Source organism: Phalacrocorax aristotelis, chromosome 1, assembly GCF_949628215.1.
Source record: "Phalacrocorax aristotelis chromosome 1, bGulAri2.1, whole genome shotgun sequence".
In the NCBI taxonomy this organism is placed as follows: domain Eukaryota; kingdom Metazoa; phylum Chordata; class Aves; order Suliformes; family Phalacrocoracidae; genus Phalacrocorax; species Phalacrocorax aristotelis.
The window spans coordinates 99154220-99169625 of NC_134276.1; positions in this window are offsets into that span (position 1 = coordinate 99154220).

A 15406-nucleotide genomic window follows, 5' to 3' on the forward strand; every position below is an offset into this window, starting at 1 on the left:
CAAACCAACAGTGCTAGAGCCAGACCCATAAAGAAGTATAGGGCTGAAGGGCAAACTTTGTGACTTTGGCACTGTTCTCCTGTTTGACCTTGAGAAATTACTTTAATCTTTGATGAAGGCAGAGCTGCTGGTATTTTCCCATTGGTATAATGGACATAGCATTAGTTTTGATCAGTTATTTGAGGGTCCCTGATGGAAGGCGTCAATACTAAGCAAGTATTGATTATAGCAGTTCTGTTATAAATGTTGGCTCGAGCAGAATTCAGTTCATAGTTTTCCCGCAGGAACAGGAGAGGGAGCATTGCGAGAGAACTTGCACATGATGTAAAGCAACTTGGTTTTCTAGTTCGATTGATATAGGTTGCTTACAGATAAATCCTTGTTTGGAATGAAATTATACAGCATTTTCTTGGTTGTTTTTTTCTGCTATTAAAGTTACTTAGTAGTAAATTTTAATCTTTGTGGTGTTCCTTAAAAGAACAGAAAGTACTAGTAAAATATTACATCTCTTTGGAATGCATTTTAAACAGAGGATTATTTATTGTTTACGAGAGAAATATGTATACATTTTCTGAAACAAGACTATTTAAACACAGGATAGCATTTTACCAACAGTGGAAGGAGAAGTGATTAAAAAAGTCTCAGAATTAAACATCAACAATGTTATTTAGAAGAGGGAGCTGTAACATGTGCTGCAGACTTTGTTTATGTCCATAAAACACATTGATGGTGAAGTGTGGAGTGAGGTACAATAGGCAGTGTGACTGTAGGAGGAATTTCACTCATTAAGATTAGGGTTCATTTGCTGTGGTCAGCTAATACATCGTAAATGACATAGGTGTCAGCTGAAGGATAGTCATAGAGTTAAAGGGACCTCCAGAGGTCATCTAGTCCATTCCCCTAAAGAGGATCAAGTAGACCTACATGATTTCTGACAGATGCTTCTCTAACATATTACTAGACCTATAGTGATGGAGAGGCAGCCTCAGCAGATCTACTCCGCTGCTTTACTAGGCTTTCCAGTAAAATCTTTTTCCTGATGTTTAATCTTCCTTGCTGCAAATTAAACCTTCTCTTCCAGATAGTATTTCCATGAAGAACAGATTATTCTGTTCCTTTTTATGATCGCTTTCTATTTATTTGAAGATGGCTACCCTGTAGTCTTTACTTTCAGCTCAGTATCCCAATTCTTTCAGTGTTTCCTCCCCTCTGGACTCTTTTCTTCTAGTCCATGCTTTCCTGGAGTGCAGTGCCCCAGCCCAGCTGTGTTCTTGCCAGTGCTGAGCAGAATAGAAGGATCAATTCATGTCTCAAAAACCTTATTTCTGTTTCTATATCTCAGTGTGACACTTGCCATTTTCACAACAATGTGACGCTGCTGACTCATGCTCGGTTTGTCATTGACTGTAACACCTACATCCTTCTTTGCAGAGCTGTTACCTAACCTGTTTCTCCCCACCCTGTATTTGCACAGTCTGTTGAGTGTAGGATATTGCAACTGCATCTGTTGAACTTTATTTTTTTCCCCCTCTTTTGCTAGTTCACAAATAAAATTTTGCATTCTATTCCCATGTGCCTCTAGTTTCTTCTAGGGGCATATAATCAGCGTTGTTCTGTGGTTGTAGTTATTAATGAAAACACTGAACAGGACTGAATCTGGGGTCTACATATGTAAACAGTTCCTTCTAGACTGGATTTTACAACTGGCTTGTGTAAACAGTATGTCAGACCATATAAAAATGTTGTTAAAGTCACAACAGAGGACATCTTCTGCCTCTCCTATATTCAAAAGACCCCTTATCCTTTTAGATATAGAAATTAAACTGTTTGAAGTAAAAACCTTTCAGAAGATTGTGGGTATGTTCTTTTGCTCCAGAATGTTTGTAGGGGTGGCAGTGAAGACCAGTCTGCAGTTCCCTGTTTTTTCTGTTTTCCCCTTTTTAATGATGTGCACCGCTTTACACAATTGCAATAGTCTACTGCCACCTCACCTGTCCTCCTCCCGACCTGAGAGATGACTGCTAGTGCTTTTGAGGTTGCTTGTGACAGTTCTGTAGAAATCCTAGGGTGCAGTCCACCAAGGCAAGCCAGTTACTGCCTTCTTTCCATCCTAAGGGAAGGATCCTTGGCTCTCTCTTTTATTATGTCCTTTTGTTACTAATAGTAACAGGGTGGTTTACAGGGTACACTTCTCAAGGGAAAACTTGATGCAAAAAGGCCATTAACCGTTGTGGTCTTCTAAGCATCATCTGTCAGTCACTTTCCCTGCCTGTTAAATAGCAGAGTAACACTTTCCTTGTTTGTAGTGAACAAAGCTTTTCTCAGTCTCCTTCTTACTATTAATGTATTTATGGAATGATTCTTGTTACCCTCTACATCTTGTGCTCATTGCTTTCTCCTTTATCCTTATGTGCTTATGTTATTCTTTTATACTTGTCCTTGACAATCTGATTTAGTTTCCATCAATTGTGTTCCTCCATCTTATGTCTAACATCAGTGAGCAGCTCATGATATATCTTAATTGGTCTATTATGCATGGTAGAAAAATGAACGATAAACAGTTTCAGCTCTTGATAACTTTTGCCTAAATTGCTGCCATGCAATAAGTGTCAGTTACTGAGAACGTTTATCATTCATAATTTTTGGAGATTTGACAAGGTGAATGTTCAGGGCTCACTTTTCTCCCCTCACATTCCCTCTCTGCAGACTAAAAACAAATGCCTATCAAAAAGTTCCTTGGTATGTTTATAAGTAGGGTGACCCACTTGCCTACTATTCTGCAGATATACACCCCTGCTAGTGCTCTGTGTCCAAAGAGAGACTAAATGTGCTATTTATAACACATATCTTACTGTCCAGTGGTTCATAATTAAGACAATACAAATTACTAACAACAGCACTAACACAATCCAGGAGCTCAGTTCAGTTTTAGATGCGTATTTGAACTGCCAAAGTTCAGTGTGGTAAGATGATCTGCAATGGTTTTATGCTAACAATGTTCATATGCAACTCCTACTGAGGTGAGTATAGTGGCTTATATGATGTGCTGCAATTCAGCATCTCAATGTGTATGAAAATGAAAGGGATTAATACTTTTGTACCAAACGTACCTATGCATCAGTAAAGTGAAGGTGCAGTGACAAGACAACTACCTAAACCCAATCAGCTAAAGTGAATCCCAAAGATCTAGTTCTATCTTGTTTGAGAAATGTCACCAAACATTGTAACGTGTGTTACTAGGAAACATACTGTTCAATCATGTCAAGAGCCTTCAAGGAACCAATGCTGAGATAACCTGGACATACTCTGCCGAAACACATGTGAAGGGAAATGCAAAGCAAGTTAAAAGAACGCATTTGTAGGTTTTAAATTAATGCAACTCATGAAAATAATCTAAGAAAAATTCCTTTAAAATGAAAAAAAAGAATATGACCTTCGATGACTAATTTTATTAGTTTAACTAATGTTCGTTGAGGATTTTGAAGATTTAAAGCGCCATATGAGGCTAAGTATTCTTTTAGACTGCTGCAGGGTTGGATAAATGATCTCACATTTCTCACCTGCCTACACTCTGTGTTTCCACCCCCTCTGCTCACAATCTGGATTTTGCTACTCTCCCTGGCCTAATGTCTCAGTATGTTCTGACTCCTCCTTCTTAGTGCCAAGATGTACTGAGGAACAGGCTAGAAATAAAGGCAGAGGCAGATTCATGTTTACTTTGTACACATACTCAGACATTATGTAATTTCTATGAATCCTTATATATACACAAAAAGACATATATATGGAAATATACATTGATTTTTGAGTTCAGTGTACATGATATTGAGCTGGATATTGTCTTGAAAGACGGTTGGTGCCTAAAGCAAAGACAGAAACAGTACTATATACAGAAGGGGAGGTTTGCAGCAGGGGTTTCCTGGAGTTCCTGCACATTGTTGTTAAATGAGCAGGAGTATGCTGCTTGCTACCTCTTAGTAAGTCCTCATTCCTGCAGAAAAAAAAAGGCCCCATAATTTGGCTAACTACTCAGGCCTAACATTGAATCCTTGGAGACATCATGAAGAGGCCCTCATTCTGCAGCAAACAGATTGGCACTGCAGTTATGATAATTGTAATTATCATGAGCATAATAAATAAATGGCAATGCATTTTGCTACCTTTAGGAGCTTGAGTAATCTGGCAAACAGCTTGCTGCACTCCATCACACAATAATGATATTCACTGCCAGCCCAGGAAGTTTACCTAAGGGCTGTGACTCATGTTTGTTTTGAAAGGCATGGTATTAAAGGCCTGTGAATTATGTCTGTTGTGAAGAACACTGCATTTAGGTAATTACAAATGCAAAACTAAAATCCACAAGGCAAAAAAATGCTAATTTATTCTTCTTTATAAAAGTTTTTCCCATTGCGGTGGATTTCTTGGGACCATGTAATTTTTGGTGCAGAAGTACTGTACAGGTACTGGCATATGTGTGTGACCTCGTGCCTTTACTAGGGCAGCTGGACGTGTCCTCCTTCACTGCCTTGCTTGCTGGAACACGGTGGCAAATGGAAGTGCTCAGGGAACCCAGGCAAAGGTGGGACCGTGGGTAGAAAATTCCTGGTCAACACTGAAGCAGATCTTTCAGATCTCTTCTCTTGCCATCCATACAAAACCCTGTTTAACAGTCCTCAGGATTTGTACTGGATCACACAAGAGTGGGGCCGGAGGCCTAGTCCAGGAGCTTGGCTAGAGTGTTGCTCCAGGTGCAGAGCCATGCTGTAGACTCCTGTGGCCAGAGCCCTCACTCAAGTCACAGCTGAGTTGTGGGTCTCAGACCAGGCCAGTTGCTAAGCCTGTGTGTGACACAGGAAAGAGACTTCATTTTTGCTTTGGAAATGGGTGAAATACCAGCAAGCTGCAGGGAAGTATATGGGAAGAGCCAGCATTGCATATCTCTATTAAATGCATGATGAAGTGTTTTTATGGAGCTGGTATAAAGCCATTTTCTACCAACAAAGTACTTCTGCTATGGAGATGGTTTTTGTCAACAGAGCCCTGGATCATTTCCTACAGTGTACCCTCACCCCCACCTCTGCTTCCCTCCAGAAGCCTTTATTTCCAAGAAACACAGCTATGCCAGTTTAACTGAGACAACCTCCATGGTTTTGATCACAGTCATGGGCCAAATTTCATTGCCTCCTCAGCAATGTGGTTGCAGCACCAGCAGCTATCTTACAGCCTGGCACAAGGGACTTTGTCCAAAATCACATAAGTTTGTGTTATAAGAGAAGCTCAGTTTGCCAGGTCTAATCACAGCTCATCAGCTGCAGTGGGGCAGGTTTCCAAAGTGCAGATCTTTCACTGCTGCAGACAGTCCCCAAATCTTCCAGACTTACCTGCTCAGCAAAAAGGATCTTACTTACCAAACCTTGTAATTTTGAAAATATGCAGCCTCTTATCCTAATAGCAGCCTCTAAGTCCTAATACTTTAAAATGAACGATAAGAGGAAAACAGTCAAGGGACTAGAGCATCTTTTATATGAGGAGAGGCTGAGAGAGCTGGGACTGGAGATTTCAACCAGAGAAGAGAAAGTTTGGGGGAATCATATTGATCAGTCAATACCTGATGGGAGGGGATGCAGAAGATGGAGGCAGGTTCTTCTCAGTGGTACCCAGTGACAGGACAAGACATAATGGGCACAAAGGAAACCACACGGAATTCCATTTGGACGCAATAAAACACTTTTTCCTGTCAGGATAGTCAAACACTGGCATGGGTTGCCCAGAGAGGCTGTGGGGTCTCCTTGGAGGTGTTAAAAAACTGATTGGACACAGTCCTGGGCAATCTTGTCTAACTGACCCTGCTTGCACAGGGTGACTAGGTGATCTCAAGAGGTCCCTTCCAACCTAAATAATTCTGGGATTCTGTGAAAATAGCAATAATTGCCTATAATCTGGAATGACTCATGCTTCTGAGAGTGGTTTTTTGAGTGACTCAGGCCAGCTTAAGTCCAGGGTGCTAACAGTCCTGTCCTACTCCATGGTGCTGGGTATGTGTTTCTAGCAATCTTTAAAGGCTACGAGAATTAGCATTGATTCTAAGGCTTTTCAGCCTTTTGGGATCATAGTGCTTACTTTCACCATAGCATCACAGTTGCTCTGGCTCTGGGAGCTAGCCACAGAGTGAGCCTGGATCTGTGGAATGCTGAGGCTTGCCCTGACCTGCTACTTGGGTAGATAAAATATGTCATGGAAGGTAAGTTCATTTCTGGGGGTGCAGTGGGGAGAAGATGTTAGGGAGACGTTAAACATGCATTTGTTCTTATGTGAGAAATTACAGATGTTTATGTTTTTCTTTAAAGAGATATGTTATTATAGAAATTGTTTCTCCTGTTGTTTATCTCACCTGTGGACAACTTCATCAACTGCTAGCAAACAAAAGGTCACCTTTGTGCTCAGAGGACATCCGGTGCCGTGTTCTGCTATTTTCATACTGTAATGGGTACATGAAGAGCCCCTAAAATAAAGTGCACAACCTGAAAACATGCATATCACAGATGGCTAGTTAGCCTAATATTATGAATGGTGCCTTAAGAGGAATGCTTTAGAATAGGCTCTGATAACCAAGAGAAAAAAAATAATTTTGAGTCTTCTTTTTTCCTTAAACATTGCTCCTTGTAACATGTAGTATATAGGCCACTGAAAATTTTAATTTCACTTTTGCTTCTGATTCTGCAAACAATTGGGCAGGTGCTTAGTAGATTTGCTAAACTGGGGCCAGAGCAAAGAATATATTATAGCTCCAATCACTTCCTGTGTGCTGAACTGCAGGTTTCAGTGGTGTGCTCCCTGGAGCTGTGGCAGGTGAGCTGCCATGGCAGCATGATGCCTGATGCATGGACTCATTCCAGCAGCTTCTCCTCCCTGCTCTGTGCTCTCCCACTCCATGCCATGCCTTCCAACCTGCCTGGGGTTCAAGTGGTGAGACTACTAGGTAGATGACTTTGCAGATAAACTGGGAGGTTTATTTTTTTATCAGCAAACCCTGTTACCTCTGCCAGCCTTCTAGTTTCTCACTCAAGTGTTGTTTAGAGTTCCTGGCAACCTTTGCTATTGCCAAGCTTTTAGTCAGGCTAAAATAGGCATCGGAGATAAATGCATAAGGCTCGGGAAAATAAGTTAAAAATCTTTCACATTTGCCTTCTAGCTTCTAAGTTATTCACAGCACATTTGTTAGGCTCTTCTCTGCAAACTTGGAGGCTAGAAATTGTTTTGGAAAAACAAGTAAGTTAAGGTAGTGATATGGTCGTTTGCCTCCAGGACTTAGAGGTGGTGGAAAACATGAAGGCTAACCAGAACAAGCTGAAAACTGCTGCTGATGCTGGGTACCCCAAAGACAGTTGCAGCTCTACACAGTAGCTCTGTCACCGTCAACAGCCTTCTAACAAGGAGGGCAGACCGTGTTCAGGACATAGTGGCACCCTTTCAGCTGTGTGATCTGGGTCTTCTCCTGGGTAATTTCTGGAGGTTTGAGGTGGTTTGTTCTGAATGAAGAAAAAGACTCAAAAATTCACTTGCGTTTTTTGTTAATTCACACAATGTGCTGTTAGAACAACTAACTTGGTGTCACATCTTCAGTCAGCATTAATTAGAAGGTGTCCAGTGTTTAGTATGTGTAGCCCTTCCATCTGTCAGAAAGGCTGGCATGAATATATAGGAATGCTTTCAGGAGCATGATATGTTATTGCTGTGTATCATTCACATGTGATATTCATTATGCATATTGCATTATCTATATAGTACATCCTATTCATTTTGGCTGTATGCATTTAATACAGCATATTTAGAAAGTTTTTAAGTTGCATACGTTAAGTATTGCAGTAACAGTTACCACTGAAATTTCACACAGCATAATGAATCATCTCTTGTAACCAAGGAATGCTATGTGCTTAAGTATTGTGAATATGAAGTAATAGGTACTGAAAGCAATAGTTCAAAAATACATTTCCAGTTTATAGGATGGTAGCTCAATAATAATGCCTCCCACCGTCAATGGGATGTGTTTTGATTCACAGTTCCATTATGGAAACTGCCTGTTTTTCTGTCAAAGGCTTGGCTCAGAAGATTCACGGTTGATCCCCATGAAAAACAGGTGATTGGATTTTACTCTCGTTATCCTGCCTCTAGTTGTATTGAAGTGTGCTTTAAAAATATGATTCTGGAAAAGGAGAAGAGAGAAAGCATGACGTCTAAAACAACCCTTAAGCATCGGAAATCAGAAAGAGACTCCTTGGGCAGCAGGCTGGCCAATATCTGCCTCTGAAGCAGTTGATGCTAGCCAGTGTCAGCGCCAAAAGGCTGAAACAGGAGGGTTTTGAATCTCATAAAGTATGGCAGCTCCTTCTTGTAAAATAATTATTGAGTGGAAAAAAAACCCAACCAACCCAACCCTAAGGCATTTGGGTAAATAAAACTTGGAGTGGAAAAAGTTCAGACAAGAGTAGAGGCTAGAGAAGGAAAGAAAGATTGGTGTTGGGGAGAGATTTAAGGGGGACAACTTTTCATAACCTGCTCATGTGGAAAAAGAAGGCCAATTTCATGAAAGGAGAAGGAAGACAGCTGGTAACTGTGATGTATGCCACTGTTTTCTGCTTTGTTGGCAAAACAAAGACTGGCTGAGACTTTTGATGAACATTCACTGTTGACTTTAAGCAAGGAAGTTACACAGTACTGGAAGAAGTTAATGATATGCTATTTTTTAGAAACAGTAATTGGTTTAACCCCAGAAACTTTAAACTGGCTCATTTTACATTGATTCCAAGAAGACCCCTGGAAAACCTTTTGCCTTACGTGGGGTGGGGCAAAAATTAAAATAATGGTCTGTAATCATGTCATTCAACACTATTTCCAAGTAGAATAAGTATTCACCAACTTCATAGTTTTTAATAAAGCAAGAACTAATTGTTCATGTGATTTACTCTGATTTCTTAGAGGTATCTGAATGGCTCCTGCCTGCCTTTCTGATAAAAGAAAAAATTAAGACAGTACAAAGGCAGCACTAAGGTGCGTTAAAATTGGCCTTGCTCATGGACCATGGGAGTAATGCAGGTAATGAGGGTGTTAACATAAGGTTTCTCAAGGAATCAGTTCTTGGTTCAGTGCTGCTTAGTATTTTCAGAGCTAATCACAATAAATCCCAGGTGATGACACGGACATAAATAAACAGGAAAAAGAACTGGTTACTGAAACAGACTCGCCTTGATCTCTTGAGGAGGTGGGTTCATCTGAACAACATGCATTTTACTAATGTGACATGCCAGGGCACACATCCAGGGACAAAGAAAGGAGGTCTCACTTGTAAGACGGGGCAGTGCATTCCCGAGGCAGTAGATCTGCAAAGGAGTCAGAGGCAATAGCAGGTAATCAATCAAGCATGAGCTGCAGTGCAGCGGCATAGCTAAATAGCAATGAAAAAAGGAAGCAGGGGGCAGTACTTCTGATTATTAGCAAGATCACTCCGGGAATACCATCTGTTCCGGTGTCAACGCTTTAACAAAAGAATGTTGACAAGTTAGAGGCGATGAACCATGCGAAGTCTGCACAATTTGCATTAGCAGAGAGGAAGTTGCAGCTCTCAAATATTAGTCATGATAATAAAAGCCTTGCATTTAAAGTATTTAATGCTTCAATCTATCAAAAGGTGGCTATATAAAATGACCTGAAGTTTCAAAGATACAGAACTCCTGCAGCTGCTGTTAGCATAAATAAGATTTGCAGGTGCTCTGCGCCTCTCAGAGCATTTCTATTTAGGAGCTTAGACATGAAGCCAGGAACAAGATTTTTATTGACTAGTTCTGAAATTCTCTTTTGGAATCAGGGAATATCAACAGCAAGCTGGTTTTGTCTTACACCTTGAAGCCATTTCTCCCTCCCAACCCAGGAAAAATCTTTCTGTTCTTCAGCTAAAGGGAAGGCATCTCCCTAGGCATGTGGCATCCTGCAAGCCATCCTTGCTTTATCTGTGTGCACCTTTAGCCCATTATACAGAACTTATTTGTTCTCTCAAAAAACCAAGTATCAGTTCCAGCAGAGCAATCTGCTTCCTATGCCAGTCTTCCAAGCTAATCTGACTGATGGTATTGCAGACTTTTCTCTCTACTGTGCCCAAGCCTGGAGTTTTCATCTGAATATTCCTCATTTTTGGGAAATGATTATTTAGCTAGGGATCCCAAGATAACATCTCTGAGATATACTTTGTCAGGATATTATTTTTCTTAATGGCAGAATAACAAATAAAGGTATATTCCCTCTCCTCCTAGCACTAAGCAACGAGGCGAGGAAAAATGTCAAGTTTTTGGCTGTATTTGACACAGGAGTTCAGTACAGCTTTAAAATTTTTCCTTTGGATACATTACCAGTATCTATTCACGGAGCTGTACAGAAATACTCTGGGTACGTTGGCATGTTCTCTTGAAATCTTAACACTGCTCTTTGAGGAAAATGTATCACAGAAATATTTCAGGTATCGTGCTGCCCATGAATCATGCATAATGCTCTCACGCCAGTAACGTTTTCTTTTGAACAGTGTTTTTTTCCTACAATCTGGGACCCTAAGCATTTCAGAGTTCCTGGGAACAGAGCGTCTGCTCTTAAAATAGAGTATCTGGCAGCAGAAGTATGTACTGAGCTCTTCCATGCAGCTGGTGCACAGGTGAGCAGTGGCACCTGTGCTGAAGCCATCTGGGCTCAGTGGCGGGACTGTGGGCAGGCAGGTGAGGACAGCGGCAGCGCTGGGACTATGCCCTGGCATGAAACATATTTCCCTACTCCACAGAGCAGGGGTTGGAAGAAAGGCAAGCACCAAAGAAGACAGAGAAGTCTCTTACTTGTCTGCTTTTTCACAAAAGTAGGGTCATGTCAGGCGTTACTATGCACGAGGGATTGAGCCACATGGTGCAGAAGAGGCAGCGGGGTGTGCCACCCACTGGGGCCTGTGTCACTACAGTGTCAAGTCTGATGCCTGAAGGTCCCGCCAGCTGAGGCACATTGAGGAAAACTAACAAAAATGAAGAGAGACTGCTAATGAACCGCTTGAAGGGAATGATGAGAATTGCTAATGAAAGAATGAATGTTTAGTGGCAGATCTCTAAAAGGGTCTTAGCAGATCAACAATAAGAAGTGATCCCAGGTTAGACAGTTAATTTGGGGGGTTTTTAATATTTTTCTTCATAAAATGCTTTTTTGGGAGAAAATGGCTTGTTTTCATGCAGGTTTTCATTTCCCTCAACAAATTGTAGGTTTTTCCTAGAACTCCAATTAAAGGAAAGTCTTCTCTGCAAAGCTTTCTGTTTTCAACACTGAAAGCTTTTCTTGTTGAGCAAGGAGTGAGGGAGAATATGAGATGAAGAAGCCCAGCTCCCTTAAAAGTTTTCAGGTGTCAAATTGTATCCACAACATCCACAAAGCAACCATTTATTCCAGGCAATTAAAAAAGAAAATCCCATTCTCCCTTATCCTCTCCCAGTTTCCAGCAGCAAACCAGTACCACCATGGGATGAACCGCCTGGGTGGCATGAATATGACAAAGCTGCAGAGGGAGTGATACTGCAGGGACACTCTCCAGGGACAGAGTCAGGGAGAGCAGTGAGGGCAGAGGGAAGCTCATCATCATTGTCATCGACCACTTTTGAGGAGAGGGAAGTAGAGTTGTTTAGGAAGGAAGGCAGCAAGGTGGGGGCTGTAGTGTGGGAGGAGGGAGCAGTGGGGCTTAAACCTGTAGAAGTCAAGAGGAGGATGGGGGTTGTATCGTAATGGAATGGGAGTAGATGTTTCAGCTCTGGATAGTGTTTGTGTGGTTTTTTTTTTTTTGTTTTTAAGAGATTAAGTAATTAAATTCAAATGTTGCTTTGGGTTAGCTGAGCTCCGCAGTGAGACATTTTCTAAATCTTTTTTGTTTGTGAATAAATATACTTTTTGGAACTGATGTTTTAAAGCCTCCTTCAGATAAAGTGGTTGCTCTCCAACCCCTCCAGGAAATCCTGGATGCATACTTAATGTCTGCCTGGCTGCTAGCAGCCAAGTAACTGTGCTGAACACGTTTTTCAGGCGAGGAGCTAAGCTATCACCAGGATATTACCAGGTAAAGGTGAGCAGTTCAGGCAATCACTGGGAAGACTTGCGAAACTACTGATTCAGCACTGTAACGTTTAGGTAAATGCTACAACAGCTATTTAAAAGAGAAAAGCGAGACACTTCTTATGCGTGACTCACTAATCACTGTCTGTGCTGTACAGCCTGGAGTACAAATTCCCTTTGTCATGAAAATGCTTGCTCCTTTGATCCCCACAACATCATTAAACAGTTTTAAAGAGTAAGTACGTCTTTTGGCACTCTCTTTGCAAAATAAGCATTGCAGGAATCAGACGCATGTGGGTGTGTTTGTGATGCCGAGGAGATTGATACTGATACAATTTTTAGCAGCAGGTGCAGACTGTGTGTTGCTTTGCTGAAGGAAAGAGAGAGGTTTTCCACCTCCTTTTCCAAAGCAATTATGTAGAAAATTGAAGTGCATATGGTAGCCATGCAGGATTGCTGCATAGAGGCTGCCATTGCAAATCGAACCTATTTTGCCTGTCCGTATGATGGCTGTGGATATAAACCTGCCTATTGATACGTGGCATGTGCCCATCAGTACGCTTCCCAAAGTATTTTGAAGAATTTCATCTCTGTTCTCTTAATTCAAACAGAATATATAGATGGTCTTTCTGGAGAGCCTGATGCTGTTGAGGACATTACCAGCTCTTTCCCACAACAAACCAAGTCTACAGACTGGTGGAGCATATGCTTCAGATTGTGTCCTGTCTCCTTGGGGACCCAGAGCAGGGTGAAGGCACATGGAGGTTACTTCATTTATCAGAGCGTATGTGCATTAGGGTCTGTGAATCACTTTCTCAGCTGCTTTAATACCTGGCAATGGCAGTCTTTTCTGGCTCTATGCACATCAGCCCAGTGCCTGGGTCAGCTGCCCTGCTGTCCCTTTGTTGCTCTGCAGGTAGAAAATTTAAGGAGGACTCAGAATCGTTATCTGTAATTTTCACCAAAGATTCTGTGGTATTTATGTAGTAACTTCACAAGGCTTTACCTAAAATGGGAAGAGCTTATGAGCTTACTGAAAGAATAATGTAAATCTAAACCATTCAAAGAAGCACGACTGTTTAGAAGTGTAAGAACAGCATTCTCATGCCACATAGCGCTCTGTGTGAAATAAGTTTATACCCTTCCAACACGCCATCTGGCAGCAAACAGTAGATTGGTTTGCATCCCAGCCTGTGATCTTACAAGAAAAATTAAATCATATATAATAAAATGCACTTTAAGAAGACAACATTTTCAGTAATGTTCAGTGGAACCAATGGACTTAAGTGTTTCCAGTTATCTGTTGGAAAATATTTTGGTAACCAAGTGTTTCCTCTCAACTGCGATGTGCATATGAGTAAAGGGATTTATGTCACACTCAGACACTGTTGTTTGGGCACATATGCATCCTCTGAATGTTCAGAACATTCAGATCTGCATTTGTGCCCGAGACAGTATGGTGGGAGGAATCAGATTATGATGTTTGAACTGGTACCCAAAGTATGGGTGGAAGTAGTTGAATGTTTGGGAGAAAATGGAGCAAGTCTGCTCTTTGAGGAAGTTAGAGACTGATTGCAGTGAGATACAATCTATGGAAGTTCATGTGCCCAAGGTCCCCGAGAACTGCTCTCTTTCTCTGATTTTGATACCCTTAACTTTTAGGGAAGGCTGATTCATGTCTATGTTGGGTAAAGTATCTCTCCAATTTAAAGCATCTTCTTCACTAGTACTGTGATAATTCAAGGAAAAGGAAGTCCAGTGAAATGAAGTAGTAACTAGTTGTTCAAAATTTTCAGCAAATCAGGCAAAAATCTTTTATGTAGTTAGATTATGGACAAGTGCATATCTCAGGGAAAATAAACAACATAAAATACATGTTGATAGATCTGTTCTTATTAGGTTTAATATAGGGAAGTTAGGCTGCCCACTGGATGTATAATGAAATGATTAGGTAGAACCTTCTATCTAGCTATATACACAGGGTTGCAGAGATTTGATTAAGTTATGTGAAATATAACAATGGAGGCTTATCTTTATAAGGAAAAGGATGGGTTAAAATAGTTCATGAGAAATTACTGTAACTAAAAACACTCTAACTAGTATCCAGAGTCTGTTTGTCTCCTTCCATTAATGGTGCATCTTCAAGTTTCCATTAATATTCTCTGTGCCTCATCCATGTCTAGGAACTCTTTCATTTGTCACTCCATGTAAATTTAAATTCTAGCCTCCCAATCAGTGTTTTGAATCACTGGGATATTGAGTAAGTATATAATTCTTAGCTTAGACACTGAACATCTGTTGCCATTCGTGTCCAATATGTAATTACAGCAGGGGGAGCTGGACAATCGGAGATTAAAAGAATGCTGCTTAATCTTCTACCACATGTTTCCACTTAAAAAGAATAACACACTAGAGAAATCTCATAGCAACTCATAGTGTATCTGCTTCTCCCCCTGTCCTTGCTCAATAGATAAGGCTTCATTGGATTCTGCCTGAAACTATCATAGTCCTTGTGTTTGGAGCTGGGAGTGTATTCACTTAGACCTCGTGTGGCCCGTGTGGTAAGGCATGCTCTGAAGGACGCCATTCCTGTTTTTCCCCAGTTAAAATACTGTACCTTGTGGTCTTCCTTTCCCCTGTAGTAATACATGTATTTATATGGAGTAATTTTTACCAAGAGAGTGCCAGCCATTTGGAAAGAATGGGCATAAACATCAGCAGAGCTGGGCAGAGCCTGCTGAGATGGATAACGCAATCCTCCCTCAAGCTTTCTGGCTGAGCCATGGAGCAGGCTGGATGTCAGACCAGCAAGGAGAGCATGGTATGTCTTCCCCTTTTGCCAAGATGACCCACAGAGTTTCCAGCAGGACTACTCAGGTGCATTTATAGGAGAGCTAGAAGTAGTGGCTGTGGTGCAGCAGAGGCAAACATTAGGGAAAGGGCAGAAGGCCAGCAGTTGTACAGGATAAAGATGGAACAGTATGCTTTGTCTTACTGAAAAGCAATGTTCCCAATGTCCTTTGCAATTGTATTTACACAAATGTGTGGCAAAGAGCTGATTCAACACATCGAGCTTTAAGAAGGGACTGGAAGGAAAAATTGGGTGCTCTATGGCACAAAAGATGGTATTCCAGAAGCAGGCAATGGAAGAGGGAAGGGGCACAGTGGTGTTTGCCTCAGGAGCTTTCTCTGCCAGTAACTCTTCACCAAAGTGTGAAAATGCATGTTGGCCACAACTGAAGCACACCCATGGACTTTGCCCCAAGCGTCTCCTGTTGGAGAGGCT